At 42.1% G+C, this 26,017-nt stretch overlaps 1 protein-coding gene across 3 annotated transcripts in view; it reads left to right on the top strand.

Annotated features, from left to right (window-relative positions):
• Positions 1-26,017, top strand: part of FILIP1 (filamin A interacting protein 1) — a 209,337-nt gene that overhangs the window by 92,134 nt on the left and 91,186 nt on the right. The window contains exon 1 of one of the 3 annotated variants that reach the window (XM_040349971.1): positions 2,677-2,774. The exons of the other annotated variants lie outside the window; for them this stretch is intronic. The gene's annotated coding sequence lies outside the window, so the exon portion shown is untranslated. Of the gene's footprint in view, positions 1-2,676; positions 2,775-26,017 lie in introns of those variants that run through there. 3 annotated transcript variants of the gene reach the window in all.

Here is a 26,017-nt window from a genome sequence, read left to right as displayed (position 1 = left end):
AGACTGAAAAGTGCAAATCGTCTCTTACCAAACTTTTACTTAACACGCAAACACATGAGATTAGCCATTGTATGTGTTGTACGTCACCGCGCTTGAGAACAAGGAGATTTTGCCTTGACCGTGTGTATGCAAAGCAAGCTTGTAGAGTTCCTCTACAAGCCTAACAAGGAACTTGTTGAGGAAAACAATGGCCGTCCATTCAGAGCACTGTGCCACGACCACGACTCCCATGTGCAGAAGTGATGTCATTGTGACCATTGAAGGGGCTGGAACATGCAAACACGAAAGATGTAAGCCTTGTCGGTGGTGAAGCTTGCTGTTGATGGGATCCACTTTACAGTTAATTCTGTCATAATGTGCTAGTATATGGTGCATACTAGCGCATTATGACATTAACCTATAGAAGGACCATTTTTTCTAAAACAGAGTTAAACATTATTGTTTGAACAATTGAAAGAACCTTAATGATATTGGGATTGTGGAGGCAACAAATAGAAGCTTCAAAATTTACAAAAAATACACAATTTTTTACAAATATAAATATTACAAAATGGATAAATACAGAAAAAGAATATAATGATTAAATAGCATGATCAATATAATATGAATACTGAGGAGGCACCAAAAATGCCTCCTCAGTCTCCAGCTATTGGAGAGGGAATGACGCCATGCATCACCCTTGGCGTTCCTTATATACTTACCTGTCCACGTTCCTTGATGATGGGCCACTCCCATCGATCACTGTCACAGGTGCAGCTGATGGCTAGTGTGTGTGCAGCCATTGCACAGCACACTGTGGACGACAATGCGCCGCATCATAGAGGTGTAACGTAAATGCGCCGCTCCCATTGGCTGATCATCCGCCGACGTATATATATATACCTTGATGAAGAATGTTTTCATTCGAAACGCGCCGGTTATCTGCTCCAACTTGCCATCAATTATCTGGTGATGGCACTCCATGACGGACAGTATTCATAATATATTGATCATGCTATTTAATCATTATATTCTTTTTCTGTATTTATCCATTTTGTAATATTTATATTTGTAATAAATTGTGTATTTTTTGTAAATTTTGAAGCTTCTATTTGTTGCCTCCACAATCCCAATATCATTAAGGTTCTTTCAATTGTTTAGTTATTAAGGGATGATGGCAACTACATGCCGCTCTACATGAGTTGATCTTTTTCAACATTATTGTTTGTTCCCTTATATTCATGGACTATGTTTTTGTTTATACATATCTTATGTATTCGTGTATTTGTCATTGTAACATTCCAAGAAATGGCCTACTACTCTTGTTATTTCTGAATTTTCTTAATAAAAACAATATAATATAAAAAAAGAGTTAAACAAGTGTAATATAACTTTGGGTCAGTGAACTGACTTGGGGCCAGATTCTCCAATAATCTGCGGCGGCCTTGCGTAAGCTATTTACACTACGCCGCCGCAACTTACTGGAGCAAGTGCCATATTCCTCAAGCACTTTCTCCGTAGTTTGCGGAGGCGTAGTGTAAAAGGCCCGGCGTATCCCCGCGTATTTCAAAGGGGGCGGCTTATATTTAAATTAAGCGCGCCCCCGTTTCGATCGAACTGCGCATGCGCCGGGCTAAAAATAGCCCAGTGCGCATGCTCCAGTTCTCGGCGGAAAACGTCAATGACGCCGACGTGTGCGTCATTGACGTAATGTCGTATTCAAGAACGACTCAGGAAAACGACGTACCCGACAGGAAAAGACGACGCGGACCCGACGCCATACTTAACATGGCATACGTGGGACTGGCGTAAGGTTACCCCTCATATAGCAGGGGTAACCTTACGCTTAGCGACGGTTACGCGACGCGATTTCGTTCGGGAATCGGCGTATCAGGCTAATTTGCATAAACAAATGAGACCTGAACGTAAACGCCACCTAGCGGCCGGCGGCGAATTACATTTAAGATCCGACAGTGTAAGTGACTTACACATGTCGGATCTTAAGCGTATCTATGCCAAAATTATTCTAAGAATCACTCGCATAGATACGCGGGTCAAAAAAGAGAGATACGACGGAGTTTCCTGAGATACTCCGTCGTTACTCTTCTGAGAATATGGCCCTTGGTCTTTAAAGTTTAAAAATATGTTTTCTTGTAATTATCCCCCAACTGTTTTGCAAAAAAATAATCCCAAATGCAACTACACCACATTATGCAAAGACTTTAAACAGACACTTTTTTTACATCCTTATACAAAAGCAGAATTGTGTTCACAATGCAGTCAGAGCAGCACAATGGTTAAACAGTAACTTATTAAATGTAAAACAGCCTTTCAGACCAATGAGCTGATCATTATTCAGCATCAGGAAGGTCAGGGCCCCTCATTCATATAATAACTGCCTGTAAAACAAAAAAATGATTCTTTAGTGCCTTCATCACTCTCGGCAATTCAGAAACACTGTGACATCATTATGCTGCAAAATATTTATATAGTGTGAAACGACCACAAAAATGACAACGCTGAACTCTTCAGAGGCATACGAAAGCCCACTGGAGAAATGATTAACAGTCATTGCTGTTGTTCCCATGCTGGATGTAGTTTTCATACATCATCTGCAAGTCTGCATACTATGACCAGGGAACAAAGATTGAACACATATCACAGAGAGGAGGGTTATAATGGTAGGTGTGGCAAAGCGCACAGGAACACAAAGCTCTGCTAAGCAAAGTTAGATGAAGTTCAGTGAAGGTGAATGCAGAGGGAAAGAGAAGGGGGGACAGTGACATCAGATACAGGTAAGCTTCTATTACCATGATGCCAGGAGAAGTCCTAGGGGTCCTGTTACATGATATAAGTCAGATGCGTTTATATATTCTTTTGCGATGATGGCAGAAGGATTAGCGTGTCCAAAATGCACACTTTATACGGCTCAGCCTCTGACATTACAATTAAAATGAAAAATATTTCCTTTAAAAGGAAAATGCCTTGCAGCCTTACATTTCTCAAGTGAATGTCTGATTACCTCTAGATTTATTGTGGAGTGCATGTAAAACACGCATATGTTTTGCTGTGTGAGAATGGATTGCAGAAACTGCTCTCAATCATTTCCTTTTTAAACTGGACGATGGCCAAAAGGGATATCAAAGTCGCTGAGAGTCGCGATTATTATTTTATTATTTTAGGTGCAAAAGCAATTTTTGGCAGACAACTTAAAATGAGTATTAGTTAAACTTTGAGTGTCATAAATGTTAAACAGCATTAAAAAAAAAAAAATGACTGTAGATGGGAAGATTTTGAAGCCTGTCGATAATAGACAAATACATAATGCTCCTGCAGTTTGCACTCATTGCATGTGTAGCGAGATGGGCTAGTCTCTTATCAGGAAAGTCCACATTCAATTCACCAAAGCACGCCAAGATTACGTGTAATGGGGACTTGCATTCTACCTGCTACTAAATGCTTTCACAAAATCACATCACTTCAGATTTTTAGTGCATGGCTATTTACATTGATCTCTGTTGTTTAGCACTCGTTTTAATATGTTTTCTACTCTTTTACTATATGCAGAGCTCTTTTGTGAACATCTGTTATTAGGACATAATAATAATTTTCATTTGTGTACATAATTGCTATATCCTGTCTTGTCTTAACCCTCTGAGAGCTGTCAGCCAGACAAGAGAAGAAAAAAAACACACATTATCTAGCAGACTTATCACGTGATATTGCAGGAAATACGCTTTCATCACCTGTCAGTGAAAGGTCTCTCATAGGGACAAACTGTGAAACAATGCAATGCTGTTAATATAAAAACATGGCAAGCAAAGGTTTCTGCATATTTACTATCTACATTTTCATTTTACAAGCAAACGCATTTATTTGAATGACTGATAGAACACATTTCTGATCTACATTTTACCTTCCAACTAAACAATCTTTGAAGTGATTATAAAAATGTAAACTGTTTACATTTTTTGAATCACCTTTAAAGTTAAACTATAGGCAAAATGTTCTTTTTCATTTTGGACAGCGCAGGTGGGGCGGGGGGGGGGGGGGGGGGGGTTATAACCCCTGTCAGAATATTTTTATTCGCCATCTGTGTCCCGTTGGGAGATTTCCCTTCACTTCCTGTTCTAAAGCCAGTGAGCAGAAATCCCTACAAATTATGGGAACTCCTTAAAGGACCCCCAGGTCACCAGAACTAGTGTTCCCATTGGAACATTTCCCCTCTATTACTTTTCTGGGGGCGCCCCAAAATTTGGGGATTTTCTTTTACTTTCAATGAGCAGGGCAGGGCAAATAGAGACGGAGAATCTCTTTAACCACTTCAGCCCCGGACCACATTGCTGGTCAATGACCGGGCCACATTTTGCGATTCGTCACTGCGTCGCTTTTACTGACAATTGCGCAGTCGTGCGACATGGCTCCCAAACAAAATTGGCGTCCTTTTTTTCCCACAAATAGAGCTTTCTTTTGGTGGTATTTGATCACCTCTGCGGTTTTTATTTTTTGCGCTATAAACAAAAATAGAGCGACAATTTAAAAAAAAAATATATTTTTTACTTTTTGCTGTAATAAATATCCCCAAAAATATATAAAAAAACGATTTTTTTCCTCAGTTTAGGCCGATACGTATTCTTCTATATATTTTTTCCAAAAAAAATCGCAATAAGCGTTTATTGATTGGTTTGCACAAAAGTTATAGCGTCTACAAAATAGGGCATAGTTTTATGGCATTTTTATTAATATATTTTTTTACTAGTAATGGCGGCGATCTGTGATTTTTATTGGTACTGCGACCTTATGGCGGACACTTCGGACACTTTTGACACATTTTTGGGACCAGTGGCATTTTTATAGAGATCAGTGCTATAAAAATGCATTGATTACTATAAAAATGCCACTGGCAGGGAAGGGGTTAACACTAGCTGCGAGGAAGGGGTTAATTATGTTCCCTGTGTGTGTTCTAACTGAAGGGGGGGTGGGACTGACTTGGGGAAATGACAGATCGCTGTTCATACAGTACATTGTATGAACAAACGATCAGACATTTCTCCCCCTGACAGGACCGGGAGCTGTGTGTTTACACACACAGCTCCCGGTTCTCGCTCTGTAACGAGCGATCGCGGGTGCCCGGCGGTGATCGCGCCCACCGGGCATGCGCGTTGGGACCAGGGGTGAGCGGGTATAGCTACGTGATCTTGCGCAGCCAAGCCGACCTGCCGCCGTATGGTCGGCGGCTGGTCGGCTAGTGGTTAAAGGGGGCACAGACAGCAATAAAAATTGGCAGGTGTTCTAATCTATCTCAACTCTCTATCCAAAACTAAAAATAAAATTTGCCTTTAGTTATACTTTAATGCTTCTGTCAAAAGAAGGGTTGTATGTAAATCCTGTCTTGTCTTCCAAGGCAGCCCGAATAAAGAATCTTTTTTTTTTTGAACAAGCTTTACATTTTATCATGTAATCATTTTAACTAAAAGTAGAAAGTGTATCAGAAGACCTTTGCTGTCTGCTTTATAGTCAAAAATACTTTTTAGTAAAGGGTGCTCAAAATTTGCCCATCATATGCAGCCACTGTGCCCATCATATGCAGCGACTGTGCCCATTATATGCATCCACTCTGCCCATCATATGCAGCCACTCTGCCCATCATATGCAGAAACTCTGCCCATCAAATGCAGCCAACTATGGCTATCATATGCAGCCAACTGTGCCCATCATATGCTGCCACTCTGCCCATCATATGCAGCCACTCTGCCCATCATATGCAGAAACTCTGCCCATCAAATGCAGCCAACTATGGCCACCATATGCAGTCATCTGTGCCCATCATATGCAGCCTCTGTGCCCATCATATGCAGCCTATGTGCTCATCAAATGCAGCCAACTGTGCTCCATCAATTGCAGTCTTTGTGCCCATAATATGCAGCCACTGTACCCCCCGCCCACTGTCTGCCCTGCACTTACCCCATCATGGTGGTGGGTCAGGCAGCGGGTCAGGCGGCAAGCTGTGGGACGAGAAGCACAACAATGGCTCCATGTCCTCCATGCATTCTCTGTGCGTGTCTTTTTCCTGTTTTGCTAGGCGGCCAATAAGATTGCCTCTACCTTCAGCCAATCAGGTGCCCGGTATTACATCCGGGCCTTCTGATTGGCTGAGAGCCGGTTCTGTGTTAGCAAAGCAAAGCAAAGCAAACACTGCGAGCGCAATGGTTTGCACTCACAGTGCACCTTTTTTGAAGCCTATTAGAGCCTATGGCTCTAATCAGTTGCTTTAAAAACACCCCCCTGCTGTAATTCAGGCATTCATCGCTCAAAAGGGGACCGGAGGCCTGAATGGGGGTGGCTACAGCAGCCGTGGATAGATTCATGCAATGCATGAATCTACCCATAGTACACAGATGGGGTGGCTGGAGAGAGGGGGCGGTGCCCAAGCGCCCAAATGGACTCCACTAGTAAGTGCGTTTATTCCAGTTGGGCCTGATGCCCATCCTTAGCAGCCTTTAAATTCAGCATATTTACATTTTCCCGCTCTGCTGAGATCTTCGTGTGCAATCTGCTGGGTACCACAAAGTCTCTCCTTAAAGCGTTTGTTAACCCCCCAAAAATAACTGATCCTGCTTCCTTAAAGCATCTTATATAGGATAGCGCTTGTGCTGTGTCATTTGACTCCCTGTATCCCCTGTAATACCTATCTGATCCTGCTGGCTATGCCCTTCCCCTATACGCTGACCATGACATATCAGGGCTGCTGAGCCCTGACACCGTTGTTCGCGTACGCGCCTTTGTCATCCTCAGCTCTTCTCTCTGTCTCCTGTGTCCTCTCCTCCATCCTCTCCCCCTCCCATCTCTGACTGTCTATTGTGTCAGCACCCGCCCTCCCCACTCCTGCTGCTCTCATACTTAATATTAAAAGCTCCCATGCCCTTTGTATTAGAACAATAAGTTCCCCTGTGTCTGTGTTATATCATAAATATGCTTATTTATACTGATAACACAGCATCTTCCTGCGATCATGTGACTCCTCGGCTCAGTCTCTTCTCTCTCCTGCCCGGGTGACGTCAGCGGCAGTGCTCGGCCCCGCCTACTGGAACTGTTATTCGGGCAGGGGAGAGGAGAGAGTAGGCAACTGATCGCAGAAAGATGGTGTGCTATCAGTACATATAAGCATATTTATGATATAACACAGACACAGGGAAACTTATTGTTCTAATACAGAGGGAATGGGAGCTTTTTATACAAGTGGATTAACAACCACTTACAAAATGATCACTGTGGATCTGGGTCCTACTGTGCACGCACACTACTATCTTGATTCTTTTCAATAGAAATTCTACTCCTCTTATCACTTCTCAATAAATTGTATCTTTTTGTCCAGACCAAAATAAGTATTGAAAGAAAATATATACCAATCCACTATATATTTTATTTAAGGCTGAACTTTTTCTGCTGCATTAAGATAAAAACCCTTCTGAGTGCAGCTCCCACCTTATACTTACCCGAGCCCGATGTCAATCCAGCGATGTGCAAATAAGACTCTGTCAATCACAGCCAGTAAGGAGGGAGAATGGGCAGGGGTGAGCTGTGCTCTCTGTGTCCATGAACACACAGAGCTGTCTCAGGAGCTAGCCCACGTGAGTGTCAAAATGGCAAACCCATAGCAAACAGCTTGCTATGATGGTCACCCAGCGGGAGAAGGAGCCAAGAGTACCGCTGGGGGATCCAAGAAGAGGAGGATCGAGTCTGCTCTGGGCAAAACCATTGTGTAAGTATAACATGTTTGTTATTAACAAAATAAGGGTTTACAATGGCCTAAAGGAGAGCCCTCTAGCTGTTGTGAAACTACAAGTCTCATGAGATATTGCAAGGGACTTGTAGTTTTGCAACAGCTGGAGGGCCGCCGCTTGAGCCTAAAGGATGCCATTATGCCACCAATGGCAAGGGAAAGGGGTGCATGTCATGTAGTGTTTGGAGCAACGGAGGACCCAAGCTAGGATTCCTTTTGTATTGAATGATATTGTAACTGTACTGTCTGCCTCCACTTTGTACTGCATAAATCAGGTATACTACTAAAATTAATAATACATATAGAAGCCACTGAAGCACTAGAACATTTCACCTAAGCCCATTGAGATATCTGTATAGTAATTTTCAGAAATTTTATTTACTGTATATGATGCCTATTGTCCAATTCTTGTAAAATGAGCAACTGCGGTGGCTGAAGAGAGGAACCACTGACCACAAAGGGTCAATGGATGCCAGTAGGCAACCATTAACTGAATATACTAATGTATGAACATGTTGAATTTTTTTTTATCACTTATTTAAGGTTTCAATAAGTTATTCAATATTGTAATGGCTGCTTGTTTTATATAACTTGGTAAATAAATATCTTGATTTACTAAAATGTGAAATTAGGTTGTGAAGTGAACCTGGGTCGGAAGTAACACTGAAATGACGTGAATCCATGTATACCTTAAACATCCAGTTATGTAAAGACCCTATTTTTAGAGTCCCTTGAACATGATTGGAAGTTTGAAGTGTACAAAGATTCAGTTCATGATTTAACCAAAAAGACGCAGGTTCACTTCCCTTCATCTCAATTCACACTTCAGTAAACTAGATCCACTTTTTATTTAAAAAGTCATTTGCATAGAAAAAAAAGGGATACTGAAAAGTTGTTGAAGGGCATAGAAAAGTTAATCTATTGAATATAAGATCAATTTGGTGAATTTTTTTTCATCTAACTCAGCTGGCTGCAACTTGAAGAAACTTGTTCACTAACTTCACCCTGTCCATTTTCACAGGGACACGGACTACAAGCATGGTGCAATTCTGAAATTGGCTAGAGATGCTGTATATAATGCAGTGTTTTTTCTGTATATTTATTTTATTAACCTTTTACCCTTCAGACATTGTTTTTTTTGCAGCACACGTGCTGTCTGGTCAGTGAAGTAATGTGTGCCATGTACTGTTGCTTTGCAGTATTGTCATGCTCTATGTCTTAGAGCATCTCCCTTTCAGACATGAATGGCTCTTGATTTATTAACAATTAGCTCATAAAACCAAATACATTTTTTGGTTTTAATAATTAATGTGTTTATGCAATGGCATTTTACATGTAATTGAAAACTGGAAAACAAATATTTTTTTTTCTTACATTCTAATGGATAGTGATTTTTTTTTCTCCTTTAGATATCAGACCCATCAGGAAGACGAGAACATTATTTATAAACAGTATATATACTTATTTTTTTCCAAATTTTATTTTATTACAGCAAGGCAGTATCCACAATGGACAAAATTGGCAATAGACAAGAACATTATTTATATACAGTAGATACTGTATATATATATTTTTCCAAATGTTATATTATTACAGCAAGGCAGTACCCACAATGGGCAAAATTGGCAATAGACAAGAACATTATTTATATACAGTAGATACTGTATATATTTTTTTTCCCAAATTTTATTTTATTACAAGGCAGTATCCACAATGGGCAAAATAAAATATTTCAGGTACAATAAAAGATACCAATCTGCTGACTGGATATAGATAATATTAAATAACAATCATGCCAAAGGCCTACACAAGACAGGTGGTACGTGACAATAAAATGTGTTAACTTGAATAGCAATAAATAACAAATCCAGAGACATCTCTAAGGCCAGCCATACACGGTTTGAATCTGGGCCGGTTCAGCAGGAACCAGCCGAGATTTGAATAGTTTATGGGCAGGCTGAATGTACCAAGTTGATCAACCGATCAACTTGGGTACAACCAGCCTGACAGATTCTCTTGCGAATATCGTAAGCGACTGCTATAGCCGGTAGCGATAATCACTGTCTTACCCCAGCTGGGATTTTGCACAGTGGGAAAGGGTTAGAAACACATTTATTTTCTGCTCACTTCCTTTGGAATAAGAGGTGCAGTGAATTTACTCCAAGGGGCATGTACACCGTTATAACAAACCACACTCTCTGTAAAAAAAAAAAAAAAAAGTTTGACTGAAGGTCTGCTTTAAATGCTTTAATCTGCTTTGATTAATAAAAAAAAACTATTAAATTAAGTATTAATTACACTTTTCTGGCAATATGGTGCCTTCAGTTTATAAAAAAGCACTGCAACAGTTTTCATAACAGTTCTGACACCTAACAAATGAATGTAGTGTGATTATTTGCATCACTTTTGCAATGTGTCGTTGTGACTGGGACAAATGAGAACATTACCTCTAGTTCATAGATAATGAAGGTAATTAAGACCAGTTTGAAATTGTTGTACAGACAGGTCAGAGTAATTTAGGGGAGAGAGAGTTGTGTTTTTAACTTTATTATCATTTTGTTTATTAGCTTCATTGGTTGCTAGGACACAGGCCATCAATGTCCTAGAAACCATTGACATAGGAGCATGTTAACAGTGGACAGAGCCTGATGGGAACTCTGAGAGAATAGTTCCCCATCAGGTCCACATTGCTTGAGATTGACAGTAGATAGCAGTGAGCAGATATCATGGCCTATTCAGTTCAATAGCACCATTGGAATCCAGCCAATGCTGTCCAACGTCAATCACAAACAAGGAGAACTTGATGGGGAATTTGTTTCTCTGAGTTCCTCATCAGGCTCTGTCTACCCAACAGGTACAGCAGCTGTGGATTTGAGGTGTCTCTTGTGTGATTAACAGTAGACCGCAGTGGGCAGATTTCTTAGCAACTATTGTGCTGAACAGTGGCTATGAAATCCGCCCACTGTCTTCCACTGTCAATCACACAGGAGGGAGACCTGATGGGCAACTAGTCTCAGAGTTCTCCATCAGGCTCCCCCAGCCAACATCAATAATCCTCTGCCATGTGTCTGCCTGTCTGCATGGCTTAGTAATGCTGAGCAATGCACAGAGTATCTGCTATGGATGCTCCGGGTTCCATGTGACTGATTTGTGTACCTGTTTCCAAAAGGTACATAAATATTTTGAAGCATCAACACCTTTGGTGCAGAGGTGTGATGAAATTCTAAAGGAGTGTCTGCAATACTCTTCATGAATTTTTTTTTTTTTTAGTTTCAGATATAGTGGGGAAGGTTTAGAACTCTTGTTAGGTTTTACTACAAGTCAAGTATGGGGGATTCTTAAACCTATTGCAGCTTTTCCCTTACTTCCTGCTTGGTAAAATGTTATAACCAAAACAGAAATTAAGGCAAAATCTTGCTAGTAGAGCCCAAGATAGTTGTAAATCCTGAGAGGTGGGTTCTAAACTTTCCCCAAGTGTTAAGTTCTACGAGCACATCATATACTTAAAATGGTACCATCTATAAGTCACAAATAAGCAACGTTTTTGATCTTTTATTCCAGTCCAAGCACTCCTCAATGGAGTGCAGGGATGAAGGCGTGGTACAAGGGTCAGTAGATATGAATGCCACTGCACTGATGTCACTGGAACTCGTCATAAGCGATGTGGTCACGTGGCTGGATGTGACAGGAGATGCATGTTACCAATGAGAAGTGTACAGGAACTGGCCAGAGAGAGACAAAGTCAGGGACAGGCTGGATGAGCAATTTACAGACTGTGGGGTACCAGAGTGATAGGCAGAAATTGTAGTTAAGTGATATACCAGGGTCAATACAGGAGCAGGTCAGCAAACAGAGAAGAACCACAGAACAATCAGGGAACAAAAAAGGTAAAAGAATAGAATCAGATATAGAATGGCAAGTCACAGAGTACATTCGAAGATATCTCAGCACTGGAGCCTTGAAGGTCTCAGCCTTAAATAGCCCACTTGGAGCTGCTATTTGCATGCTAGCGCACATACTATGAGATGCACAAATGGATGCACCTGTGTACAGTAGAGTGCTTGCATTAAAGCCCAGCTTTGCAGGCTTACTTGATCTTGCTGGTACAAACAATGACCGTCACTGTTAGCCTGATGAAGGAGCTTATGTAAGGACTCTGAAACGTTGCTTGCTTGTAACTAATAAATAGCTATTTTTTTGAGCATATGATATGCTGGTGATAATGTACACTTAAAGATTCATGATGGTGGCGCCATCCACTTTTTATCATTAGAGCACTTGTTTCCCTTTGGCTGCAAAACTGTTTAGAGTGCACCATATTTTCCATTACATGTTCCAACCTTTCTCAATTCTATCCAAAACGAATAAAAAAGTTTTGGCTACTGGTAAACTTTAGCACAAGTTAACCAATTAGGATATCACTTAAATCTGGACTCCAGACAAACAGATAAAAAAAGACAAAACTCACATATAAGAGTGGCTTTTATGTTCCAAATGATCTGTATGTAGCACCCTCCTAGATAGGTCCTAGGATTAATTAGATTTAGTGCTGGCTAACTGTGCTCAGTGGAGCTAGGTGTGGTTTTGTTAGGTACATTTTGCTTGCATCAATGTAACTAGGGTGGCTTTAATTAGTGTGTTAGGCAAATCTAGCTGGGCTCACTGTAAGCAGGGCAACTGTTCATTTAGGTCAGTTCAGTGCTCTTAGTTGTTGCTAATCTGTTTACTCTCTCTGCTTTCCAGACATTGGTAGAATTCTCTGGAACATACAATTGTGTTCATAAGTTTACATACCCTGGCAGAACTTATCATTTCTTGGCCATTTTTCAGAGAATATGAATGATAACATTCAAAAACATTTCTTTCACTCATGGTTAATGTTTGGCTGAAGCCATTTATTATCAATCGACTGTGTTTACTCTTTTTAAATCATAATGACAACAGATGACCCTGATCAAAAGTTTACATACCTTGGGGATTTCGGCCTGATAACATGCACACAACTTGACACAAAGCGGTTTGAATGGCTATTAAAGGTAACCATCCTCACCTGTGATTTGTTTGCTTGCAATTGGTGTGTGGAGGTCAATGAGGTCAAAGGTCAATGAGTTTCTGGATTCCTGACAGACCCTTGCATCTTTTATCCAATGCTGCACTGACGTTTCTGGATTCTGAAAGAATTGTCAAAGGATATGCGGAAAAAGGTAGTTGAATGTATAAAACAGGAAAGGGATATAAAAAGATATCCAAGGAATTGAGAATGCCAATCAGCAGTGTTCAAACGCTAATCAAGAAGTGGAAAATGAGGGGTTCTGTTGAAACCAAACCACGGTCAGGTAGACCAACTAAAATTTCAGCCACAACTGACAGGAAAATTGTTCAGGATGAAAATAAAACCCACAAATAACTTCAGGTGAAATACAGGACTTTCTGAAAACATGTGGTGTGGTTGTTTCAAGATGCAAAACAAGCAGGCACTTGAAGAACGATGGGCTGCATGGTCCAGACGCCAGAAGAAAGCCATTACTACGCAAATGCCACAAAGTATCACGCTTACAATACGCCAAACAGCACAGAGACAAGCCTCAAACCTTCTGGCACAAAGTCATTTGGAGTGATGAGACCAAAATTTAGCTTTTTGGCCACAGCCATAAACGCTACATTTGGAGAGGAGTCAACAAGGCCTATGATGAAAGGTACACCAATTCTACTGTGAAACACGGAGGTGGATTTCTGATGTTTTTGGGATGTGTGAGCTACAAAGGCACAGGAAATTTGTTCAAAATTGATAGCAAGATGAATGCAGTATGTTATCAAAAAATACTGGAGGAACATTTGCATTCATCAGCCAGGAAGCTGCGCATAGGACGTACTTGGACATTCCAAAATGACAATGATCCAAAACACAAGGCCAAGTCAACCTGTCATTAGCTACAGCAGAATAAAGTGAAGGTTCTGGAGTGGCCATCTCAGTCTCCTGACCTCAATATCATTGAGCCACTCTGCGGAGATCTCAAACGTGTAGTTCATGCAAGACAGCCCAAGCTGTTATTGATGTTAGAGGGGGAAATACACGGTAAGATCTGGAGTATGTAAATTTTTGATTAGGGTCATTTGGGTATTTTCTGTTGTCATTATGATTTAAAAAGAGTAAACACAGTTGATTGATATTAAATGGCTTCAGCCAAACACTAACCATGAGTGAAAGAAAAGTTTTTGTGTTATTCATATTCTCTGAAATATTGCAAAGAATTGCATAAATTCTGCCAGGGTATGTAAACTTATGAGCACAACTGTAGGTGTGGAGTTACGCAGACAGAAGTATGAATATTTATGCAGCCCTGGCCAATTCTAGGGCGCAGGACCTTAAAGGCCGCTGGGAAACTGCATAAATACACTGAGAGACTGAGCTTCTGGGTCTTTTCCTGCAGAGGATCAGTCCAGCCTGGGGTCTGATGCAGAGAATGCCCCTTATGCTGATGGTCAGTAGGAAAAATCCCTCAATTAAAAAAGAACCCTTTGGGGTCGGACAATGGGAGATGACTGGCTCTACACTGCTTGGTCTACCATGTGACATTGGTACTAAAACTATTCTCTTTTCATTAGAAGGCTTTGACCCCAAGCGGATCATATCCACTGAGGAAGCCCAGTTTTAGGGCGAAACATGTCGGGGTCTCCATAAATGCAGCTGTAAACATAAGGACTGTACTATATGAGTCATACTGTATATGTTTTTATGAGGCTATAATATGTACTTTTAATCATTTGCTAAAATAAATATTGTTTTTTTTGTGAAATCTACTGGATCATTTTTGCATTGCATCTAAAAAGTCCCATCAAACTGCAACCATACTTTCAAATCAATATGGTCCTATAATCATGGTGACTTATCCACAACAAAGTCTATCTAGGGACTGTGTGGTGAGTTATTAATCCCACACTGCTCAAGGACCCTAGCTTCAAAAAACTCTAGCTGATTTAGTATATACAGTAATCAATTTTCACTGTGGCTTATTTATGTTGACTCAGTTCTGAGCATACTTATACTTATTATGTCTTAGTACACCAAAGTGGAAACAAATGTTCTTGATCCTAACCTATAACATACATGGTAATTCCAACAGAAATATATGATTTTATTTCAAATCCATTATTTTACTCTTGAGGTATTTCTGTTGTCACCATATGTGATGCATAAAGTACAAGCTACTTATTATTAAGACTGAGAATGTGAAAAATGCAACTGCAATTACTTAAAGAGATGACAGGGAGCAAATATCTGACTTCTCACAATTTATACAACACAGAAATATTTTTGTGTCTTTAACTTGCAGTACAGTTCTAGCTCAATGTTCATACTGCAGATGTTAAACAAATGAAACTCTCACTAGCATACTGAATTCTCAAACTGGAATCCCCTGTGAAACATGTCATTGCTTATACTTAGTATGACCTTTGTCTCCCCATATGGACATCATAGAGTAGCGTGTTTCATCCAGAATCATGTAATTTTTTAGTTTTATGTGTAATTAAGACATAGTAGGTGGTAAATATTGCAATTATTTTTTAACAGTAGATAAAAGTGTAATTTGTATGTAGAAAATCAGAATAGTCTCTGCAAGCAATTAGAAGTCATGAAGTCATGTGTAATGCTCTTGGGAAAAGTTTTATTACTAGTTAGCAGCATGTAATATTTGTGATATCATCCAAAATGTTCCCAACTGAACCAATATGTGCTGGGAAATGTGTTGCATTTACTTGTTAAAGCGAAACTCCACATTTGCTTTGAACAAAAAAAAAATCCCTATGAGTCAATGATTTTAGAAAACGTATTACTTTTTTAGGGTTACAGACACATTCAAATCACTTTCTTTTTCTTTGTGTGCTATCACGTCATTATTAGCCCTAATGTTATACACTGCTCAAAAAAATTCAAGGGACACTTTTGAATCGGAACTCCTGGGATATTGACCTGGTCAGTTAAGTAGCAGAGGGAGAGGGGTGTTTACAGAAGGGGTTGTTAATCAGTTTTAGCTGCTTTGCTGTTATTTGAACAACAACAGGTGCACTAGATGGGCAACAATGAGACAACCTCCAAATCAGGAATGCTTTTTTCAGGTGGAGGTGTCTGACATTTTTTTCCCTACTCATCTTTTCTGTTTTTCACTAGTTTTGCATTTGGCTAGGGTCAGTGTCACTACTGGTAGCACAAGGCAATACTTGGACCCTATAAAGGTTTCACAGGCAGTCCAACTTGTCCAGGATGGCACATAAATATGTGTCATTGCCAGAAGGTTTGCCGTGTCTCCCAGCACAGTCTCAAGAGCATGGAGGAGATTCCAGGAGACAGGCAGTTACTCTAGGAGAGCTGGACAGAGCTGAAGAAGGCCCTTAACCCATCAGCAGGACCCGTTTCTGCTCCTTTGTGCAAGGAGGAACAGGATGAGCACTACCAGAGCTCTACAAAATGACCCCAAGCAGGCCACTGGTGTGAATGTCTCTGACCAAACAATCAGAAACAGACTTCATGGGGGTGTCCTGAGGGCCTGACATCCTCTAGTGTGCTCTGTGCTCACTGCCAGACATTGTTTTGGCTTGATTGGCATTTTTCATTGAACACCAGAATTGGCAGGTCCGCCACTGGTGCCCCATGCTTTTCACAGATGAGAGCAGGTTCACCCTGAGCATATGTGACAGAAGTGAAAGGGTCTGGAGAAGCCGCAGAGAACTTTATGCTGCCTGCAACATCGTTCAGCATGACCGGTTTGGTGGTGGGTCAGTGATGGTCTGGGGAGGTATATCCATTGAGGGACACACAGACCTCTACAGGCTACACCAGGGCTCAAAATTTCAAGTCCTGAGCTACTAGCCAGGCCTCAAGAGTTACTCGCCACCAGTTGCCCCACCTAATTCATACACTGCCCTGCGCCTAATTGCACCTGTAAACACGCCCTCGTAGATTATCTCATGGAATGACAATGTTTTATGCAGAATCAAGTTACAAAATTAAATATTACCAACAACAACTTTAACAAAATGGGACAGGGCACTGGGAGCAGACCAGAGGGACAGGGCCCATTCATCTCATCAGGAGCCTGTGTGTGCGGCTCCACGCTTGCATGTCCCCACTTCCCCCTTTTATTCAGGCTAGCAGAGAGGAGAGGAGCTGCAGCACAGCGGGAGGGAGTACAATCCAGTGCTGAGATCCACACAACTGCACAGCCATTGACACCATAGCACAGCGCACACTGACAGTGCACAGCACACATTGAGACCAGTCTGTTCACAGTGCTCAGGCTAAACACTTACATAGAGCACAAGGAGAAGAAAACTGCACAAACTAGAAGGCTGCCGCTCTCATGTCAGGGCAACTTTCAGTGAGCGCTGCACCGGAGTGGTAATTTTTCCAATCCTCCACCTCACTCATTACTTTCTGCACTCCAGCTACATTGGTCGGGGCCCGGGGGAGGGGGGGCAGGCTCAGAGAGGTCATACTGTTGGGTTCCATGGCTTAATGAGAATTGTAAGTAGAGCACCTGTGTACTGCTCTGCCTGTGCGCGGCCAATCTCATCGGGACTCTAAGGCCCCGTATACACGACCGAACATGTCTGCTAAAACTGGTCCGCGGACCAATTTCAGCAGACATGTTCGGTTGTGTGTACGGCTGACCGGACAGGTTTCCAGCGGACATTTGTCCAGCCGACCGTTTTCCAGCGGACAACTGTTTCTTAGCATGCTAAGAAACATGTCCGCTGGAAGCCTGTCCGTCGGACATGTTCGGTCGTCTGTACAGACTCACCGTACATGTCCGATCGGCTGCCATCCCTCGCATGCGTCGAAGTGATTCGACGCATGCGTGGAAGCATTGAACTTCCAGGGCCGTGCACATCGGCGCGTCATCGTCGCGGTGACGACGCGACCACGTCACGGCGTATCGTGTACACGCGGATTTCTGTCTGATGGTGTGTACAACCATCAGACAGAAATCTCCGGGCGGACATGTCAGCTGAAAACGGTCCGGCGGACCGATTTCAGCGGACAGTCCGTCCGTGTGTACGAGGCCTCAGTGTAGGCACAGATTGGAGGGAGATTGGTCATGCAGCCCTGTCATCACTCGCCCCCAGCTTAAATCCACTCGCCAAATGCTAGTAGGCGAGTGGAAATTTTGAGGGCTGGGCTACACAATGGTACCCTGACTGCCATTAGGTATCGGGATGAAATCCTTGGACCCATTGTCAGACCCTACGCTGGTGCAGTGGGTCCTGGGTTCCTCCTGGTACATGACAATGCCCGGCCTCATGTGACAAGAGCATGCAGCCAGTTCCTGGGGGATGAAGAAATTGATACCATTGAATGGCCCCCATGCTCAGCTGACCTAAATCCAAAAGAACACCTCTGGGACATTATGTTTCGGTCCATCCGGTGCCGCCAGGTTGCACCTAAGTCTGTTCAGGAGCTCAGTGATGCTCTGGTCCAGATCTGGGAGGAAATACCCCAGGACACCATCCGTCGTCTCATTAGGAGCATGTTGTCAGGCATGCATACAAGCACTTGGGGGCCATTCAAACTACTGAGGACCATTTTGAGTTGTTGCAATGAAATTTCAGCAAAATGGACTAGCTTGCTGCATAATTTTTTCACTTTGATTTTCGGGGGGGGGGGGGGAGGGGCTTTGAATTCAGCCCTCTGTAGGTGGATAATTTTAATTTCCATCAAATGATGTGCCATCCTTTCATTCCTAACACATTACCCAGTCCATATTAGTATAGATTTCCAGCATGAGATTTTTGCCCTTTGAGATCTGATATGTTTTCAAAGTGTTCCTTAAATTTTTTTGAGCAGTGTATATACTGCCTGAAAATAAAACGGTGAACCAATTACGCAAACAGAAAAATTATATTTCTATGCCTTCCTGTGCATACATATTATAAAGAATGTTCTCGATTGCATGGTAAAAAGAAATTGACATTTAAAAGGTAGTCTAAAGAGTAGAAATACAGGATCTCCCATTGGTGAGGCAATTGAATAGTCAGGGCCAGATTCTCGTCCAGCGGCGTAATTTTGTGCGGGCGTATTGTTACGCCTCCGCAACTTAGACGGGCAAGTGCTGTATTCTCAAAGCACTTGCTCCGTAAGTTGCGGCGGCATAGCGTAAATCGGCCGGCGTAAGCCCGCCTAATTCAAATTTGGATCAGTGTGGATCCAGTGTGCATTGCTCCAAAGTACGCCGCAAGGACGTCATTGGTTTCGACGTGAACGTAAATGACGTCCAGCCCCATTCACGAACGACTTACGCAAACGACGTAACGTTTTCAAATTTCGACGCGGGAACGACGGCCATACCTAACATTGTTACGCCGCACTTATGCCACCATATAGCAGGGGCAACTATACGCCGGGAAAAGCCTAATGTAAACGGCGTAACTTTACTGCGTCGGCCAGGCGTACGTTCGGGAATTCGCGTATCTAGCTAATTTGCATACTCGACGCGGAATTCGACGGAAGCGCCACCTAGCGGCCAGCGTAAAAATGCAGTTACGATCCGACGACGTGAGAGACTTACGCCTGTCGGATCTAACAGATATCTATGCGTAACTGATTCTAAGAATCAGGCGCATAGATACGACGGCGCAACACAGAGATACGATGGCGTATCTGGTGATACGCTGTCGTATCTCCACTGAGAATCCGGGTCTCAGTGTTCACCTGAAGACTGATAGTTGATTTTTTCCAAATGCCTGACCTTCCTGTATCCTAGTATATAGTCTGTGTGGTTGGCCTATTGACAAAGAGCAATGGTCAAACTTCAGGTGACCTCCTGACAGAGGAGGACTGGTACCATGTTCTACCAAGGATACGTTGGGCTGGTGTCTATGAGTGGACATATTTCATCATTCAGACATCATTGCACAGTCAGCGACACATGCTGGATATCACATACCTTTTTCAGATATGCGATCACAGGGTCTGGAAGAGGGAAGACTTCCATCACTAACCTTGTTTGCAGTTCTGAGATGTCATGTGAACAAATTCAGAGCGTCGCATAGCAAGCTGAAGTTATAAGATGTGAAACGGTGTATCACTGTAATAGTGCGACATCATCTACTTTTTGCCATATTCACCAATCAGTGCAATACAATGGTACTATTTTCTTTGTACATTTTCTTTTTACCCACAGTCAGTTGGGTAAAAGTCTCTCAGTCCTCCAATGCCCCCTGACACCCCAGGTAAAGGCTCAAAATGAGCTACATAGTGGGGGAAGCATAAACCCTTCATCCACAGCCATGAAAACGATATGCTGAATGCTATGTTTCAGGAAAATTATAGCAGCAGATTGAATTAGATAACAAAGGCCCGGATTCACATACATTGGCGCATATTTATGCGGGTGTAGCGTATCTTATATACGCTACGCCGACGCAGCGCACAGAGGCAAGCACTGGATTCACCAAGCACTTGCTCCCACTCGCTCTTAAAGATACACTGGGTTTTCTCGGCATAAGCCAGCGTAGATGGAAGTGGTCATTGAGCCATGCTAATGAGGCGTGACTCCATGCAAATGATGGGGCAAGCGCCATAGAAGCATCCCTGTGCGCATGCTCAGAATCACATCGGAACTACTCCCTAAGATACGACGGATCACTGCCTACGACGTGAACGTAACCTACGCCCAGCCCTATTCACGTACTACGTAAACAACGTAAAATACGACGGCTGTGTTCCCTGGTCCATACCTTTGCATGAGTTGCGCCTCATATATGGGGAATAACTTTACGCCGGACGTACGACTTACGCAAACCGTGTATATTATGCGCCGGGCGCAAGTACGTTCGTGAATCGGCGTATCTCCCTCATTTGCATATGTGCATAGAAAATCAATGGGAGCGGCAAATGCGCCCAGCGTAAATATGCGCCCACGATACGACGACGTAGGCAAGTTACGTCGGTCGTAGGAAGCCTATTTTTAGGCGTATCTCAGATTGTGGGCACAGCGCACAGATACGACGGCGCATAGTTACACTTACGCGGCATAATTTGAGATACGTCAGCGTAAGTGCTTTGTGAATCCGGGCCATTCAGTTTACCAAATGTAAGTTTTCCTTTGAATGGTCAACCTATTCCATTAGCTACAGTAGGTAAACTCCCATGTATTTAGCCTGAGTTAGAGACATGACTGTGAATCAAATTATCCTGGAAGTGAAGGGATGTGTGACGTTAAAACTTGTATTCCTCATCTTGCAGTTACTTAATCAGACTGAGTGAACTTGTAACTCGGTAGTACAGAGGATTACTCAAATTTGGGTGGATGCTCTAAAGTTCAGTCGCAACCACAGTCTGAATAACTTGAAAGCGGTATTAAACCGCGAACCAAAAATGGAATTTTTTTTCCCTCTGTTTTCACCTGGTAATTTGGCAAGTTATTACTCTGGATGAAGGGGCACCTTTGCACAGCAGCATTGTCATAATTGAAGCCAAACTCCAGCTCACACTGCTGTTACACAAGCAGTTATAGGAACAGGGGGGCAGATTCACAGAGCAAGTACGCCGGCGTATCTACTGATACGCCGGCGTACTTTCAAATTTCCAGCGTCGTATCTTTAGTTTGAATCCTCAAACCAAGATACGACGGCATTTGGGTAAGATCCGACAGGCATACGGCTTCGTACGCCTTCGGATCTTAGATGAAATACTTCGGCGCCCACTGGGTGGAGTTTGCGATGTTTTCAGCTTCGGGTATGCAAATTAGCTTTTTCCGACGATCCACGAACGTACACGCATTCTCTTACGTCGTCTCTAGTCGGCTTTTTCCGGCGTATAGTTAAAGCTGCTATTTTGTGGCGTATAGATATACTTGCCATGTTAAAGTATGGCAGTCGTTCCCGCGTCAAATTTTTTATTTTTTTTATTTTTGCGTAAGTCGTCTGTGAATAGGGATGGACGTAAGTCACGTCTAAGTTTAAAAAATGACGTCGTTGCGACGTCATTTCGCGCAAAGCACGGCGGGAAATTTCGAAACGGAGCATGCGCAGTTCAATCGGCGCGGGGACGCGCTTCATTTAAATGATTCACGCCCCCTACCCGCCAAATTGAATTACGCGCCGAGAGATACACTACGCCGCCGTAACTTACGGCGCAAAATCTTCCTGGATTCAACTAAAAGCCAGGTAAGATACGGCGGCGTAGCGTATCTCTGATATGCTGCGCCTTTCTAAATCTATGTGAATCTGCCCCAAAGTTTTTTTTTTCTTTTTGGATAAAGGTTTAACATGAATAAAAAAAATCTGGTCATTGAAAGCACTCTTGTCAGTGTAAATGTTTTGTCTCAACACTCTTAACAAACAACAGATTTACAGGCTGGAGCACTAGGTGAAAATAAAGGAAAGAAAGCCTAAAAAAGTAAACCAATCACCTCACAGCTATCACATCTAAGAGATGGTCAAATGCAATACAATCAGGGCTCAAGTCCTGCGGGAACGCGTGGGAACGGAGTCCCTGCACTTTTTTCACAGCATGAACGCAGTTCCCTTTGCAGGACAAGAGCAGCCGAGCCAATCCTTCACTAAGTGGCGATGCCCAGCTCAAGTCACTATCAGGGGCAGGCGAACCTTAGTAATCCTTTATGTTACTGGCTGCTTCCTGTATATGGATTCATCGGGTAGTGTGCGGGTATTCCGTCACTTCCTCGATACCGCAATGTCTCCTGGGAGCTTTTGTCATTGTTCCCAGGAGACATTGTGGTGGTCTGCCGCGAGTTATCGCGGGATTTAGAAAGAACTTAAAGTAAGGTACAGTGGATCGAAAAAAAAAAACATGCGGTTTAGTAATTATGCATATGAGCGTATCATTTTTTTTTTTTTTGGTGGGGGGAGTGGATCTTGGGTGGGAGTTCACACACTTTTTTCCCCAGGACTTTACCCCTGAATACAATACATGATTGCTTAAGGGCCGGTTCACACTAGTGTGATGTGGGAAACCCTGCGATTCCATCTAGGTTGGAATCACGATTTCTGGATTTATTACTGGTGCTTCTAATAGTGCTTCTTTAATTTTGATTTGTATAATACATCAACGTGAGACAAGTAAAACAACCAATTTTCACATGAGGTTAAAACTCAAAGGGTGATGTCAGATTGGTGCTTTAAGCACAGGGTGAAAAACAATACATTTTTAATTAAACACTCATGACAGAGTGTTGGCAGAATATTTTTAATAAAGCACACTGCAAGCACTAGACCCCAATGAAATGCTGTAAAAATTTTAATCACATTGTAATATTCTGTGTTACTGACGCCTGACTTTTGCTGACTTTATGTTCCATGTTTGTTGCCATTTTGTGGTCAGTGACTGCCTATCCATTTCAGTGTCCAGCGAGTGCCCTTACTGGCCACTGAGGAGATTGAATGTGCAATTGGACTGTACGTTGAAGTAGTTCATGAAGAGAAGGATATTGTTATGAATTATGGGTATTAAATTATTGTAAGCAACTAACCAAAAAATTTTTAAAGCACAGTTCTTCTGAAATACTCTGGCCTGTGAAAATTAAATGTGTGTTTTGTTGAGTTTGTAAGCCTCAAAATACAGTATTTACAAAATTGAACAAGGGTCAATAAACTATATAAATTTGGATAAGGTTAGAAAAAGAATGAATGGACTACGTGTTGCAGGGTGTATTAGATAAGAGATCCTCTTTATTTCAGTAGCACAATGTTATAGAGATATACAGTATATGGAGCCCTGAAAAACAAGGTCATGGGGGTCATCCAGGCAAAGCAGAGTGGCGTATACAGTATATATGTTTTGGGAAGTATACAGAAAAGAGAGGCAGTAGGACTACAAATACAAGATCACAACAGGAAAAAAAAAAGAAAGTGAAATGGTAAGGGGAAGACTGGGAAGGCAAGGATGAGACACAAGAAGAGGAGTACAAAGGTATAGAGGAAGGGGGAGGAGGATATTGAAGACAGATGGTCAGTAGGGAATCATCAAACCATGGAGGGTTGAAAATAAAGTCTCCCAAGTTTTCTAACTAGGAAAGAATTTGGCATGGGTGTCAGCCAATATTGTCATCAGTTTTTTATTTGTCATAATGCCAGTTAACCTGTTTTTTATCACTTCATATGGGAATCTTCCAGACCCTAGCATTGTTATGAAAATGAAAAGGTCATGAAAATGTGAAGGACTAGCGCTTGTTCTGTATGGAAAAGGTTAGGTATGGTTTTATTAAACAATGCCTAGTAAAAGTGTTTACAAAGATTAGTGTAAAATAATGTACAAATTTGATTATTAACCCGTATTCAAAATCTGTCCTTGAAGCATGCTGAAAAAGTGTGCTCGGACTGTTACACTGAGATCCCTGCCCTTGCCATTTTTTACTAATCTCTAATTTTTTATATATATATATATATATATATATATATATATATATATACTGTATATATACATTCACCGGCCACTTTATTCAGTACACCTTGCTAGTACCCGGATGGACCCCCTTTTGCCTTAATTGTTCGTGGCATAGATTCAGCAAGGCGTTGGAGACCTTTGCTTTTGGTCCATATTGACATGAAGTTGCTGAAGATTTGCTGAAGATTTGTCGGCTGCACGGTGATGATCGGAATCATCACCCGTGCTCCCGTTCAACCACATCCCAAATGTGCTCTATTGGATTAAGATCTGCTGACTGTGGAGGCCATTGGCGTACAGGGAACTCATTGTCATGTTAAAGAAACCAGTTTGAGATGATTTGAGCGTTATGACATGGTGCATTATTTTACTGGAAGTAGCCATCCTGAAGATGGGTACACTGTAGTCATAAAGGGATAGACATGGTCAGAAACAATAGTCAGGTAGGCCATGGCATTTAAATGATGCTTAAAGCGGGAGTTCACCCAAAAAAAAAAATTTAACATTAGATTGAGGCTAATTTTACTAAGCAGAATCGGGTGTTTTTTTTTTAAATCAATGCAGTACTTACCGTTTTAGAGATCGATGTTCTCCGTGGCTTCCGGGTATGATCTTCGGGACTGGGCGTTCCTATTTGATTGGCAGCCTTCCGACGGTCGCATACAGCGCGTCACAAGTTGCCGAACGTCGGTGCGGCTCTATACGGCGCCTGCACACCGACGTTCGGCTACTTTCGGGAACTCGTGACGCGCTGTATGCGACCGTCGGAAGGCTGTCAATCAAATAGGAACGCCCAGTCGAGCAGCCCATACCCGGAAGACGCAGAGAACATCGATCTCTAAAACGGTAAGTACTGCATTGATTTTAAAAAAAGCATCCGATTCTGCTTAGTAAAATTAGCCTCAATCTAATGGTAAAAATTAATTTCTTTGGGTGAACCTCCACTTTAATTGGTACTAAAGGGACAAAATGTAACAAGAAAATATCCCCCAAACCATTACACCACCAGCCTGAATCGTTGATACAAGGCAGGATGGATCCATGTTTTCCTATTGTTTACACCAAATTCTGACCCTACCATCTAAATGTTACAACTGAAATTGAGACTTATCAGACCAGGCAATATTTTTCCAATGTTCTATTGTCCAATTTTGGTAAGCCTGTAAAAATTGTAGCCTCAGTTTCCTGTTCTTAGGTGACAAGAGTGGCACATGGTGTGGTCTTCTGCTTCTGTAGCCCATTTGCTTGAAGGTTCGATGTGTTGTGCATTCAGAGATGGCATTTTGCGTACCTTGGATGTAACGAGTGGTTATTTGAGTTACTGTTGCCTTTCTATCATCTTGCTTGCCCATTCTCCTCTGACATCAACAAGTCATTTTCGTTCCACACAACCACCGCTCACTGGATACTTTTTTTTACCATTCTCTGTAAACCCCCAGAGATGGTTGTGAAAGAAAATCCCAGTAGATCAGCAGTTTTGAAATACTCAGACCAGCCTGTCTGGCACCAACAACCATGCCATGTTCAAAGTCACTTAAATCCCCTTTCTTCCCCATTCTAATGCTCGGTTTGAACAGTAGAAAGTCATCTTCTCCACGTATAGATGCCTAAATGCTTTGAGTTGCTGCAATGTAATTGGTTGATTAGCAATTTGGTTACCAAGCAATTGAACAAGTGAACCTACGAAAGTGGTCGGTGACTATATAATATGTGCAGGATAGAGGACTGTGGCCTTTTATTTTATCGTGGAAGCTTACTGTAAATCCAGGCTCCTCAGACTGAGGTTATGAGGGCATACAAAGACATTATCCTTACAGATGTGAACAGAACACTCCCAAAAAAGAATGGGA

The sequence above is a fragment of the Rana temporaria genome, chromosome 4 (assembly GCF_905171775.1).
Source record: "Rana temporaria chromosome 4, aRanTem1.1, whole genome shotgun sequence".
Classification (NCBI taxonomy): Eukaryota; Metazoa; Chordata; class Amphibia; order Anura; family Ranidae; genus Rana; species Rana temporaria.
Note: the sequence above shows the minus strand (reverse complement) of the source record. Positions and strands in the feature narration are given on the sequence as shown.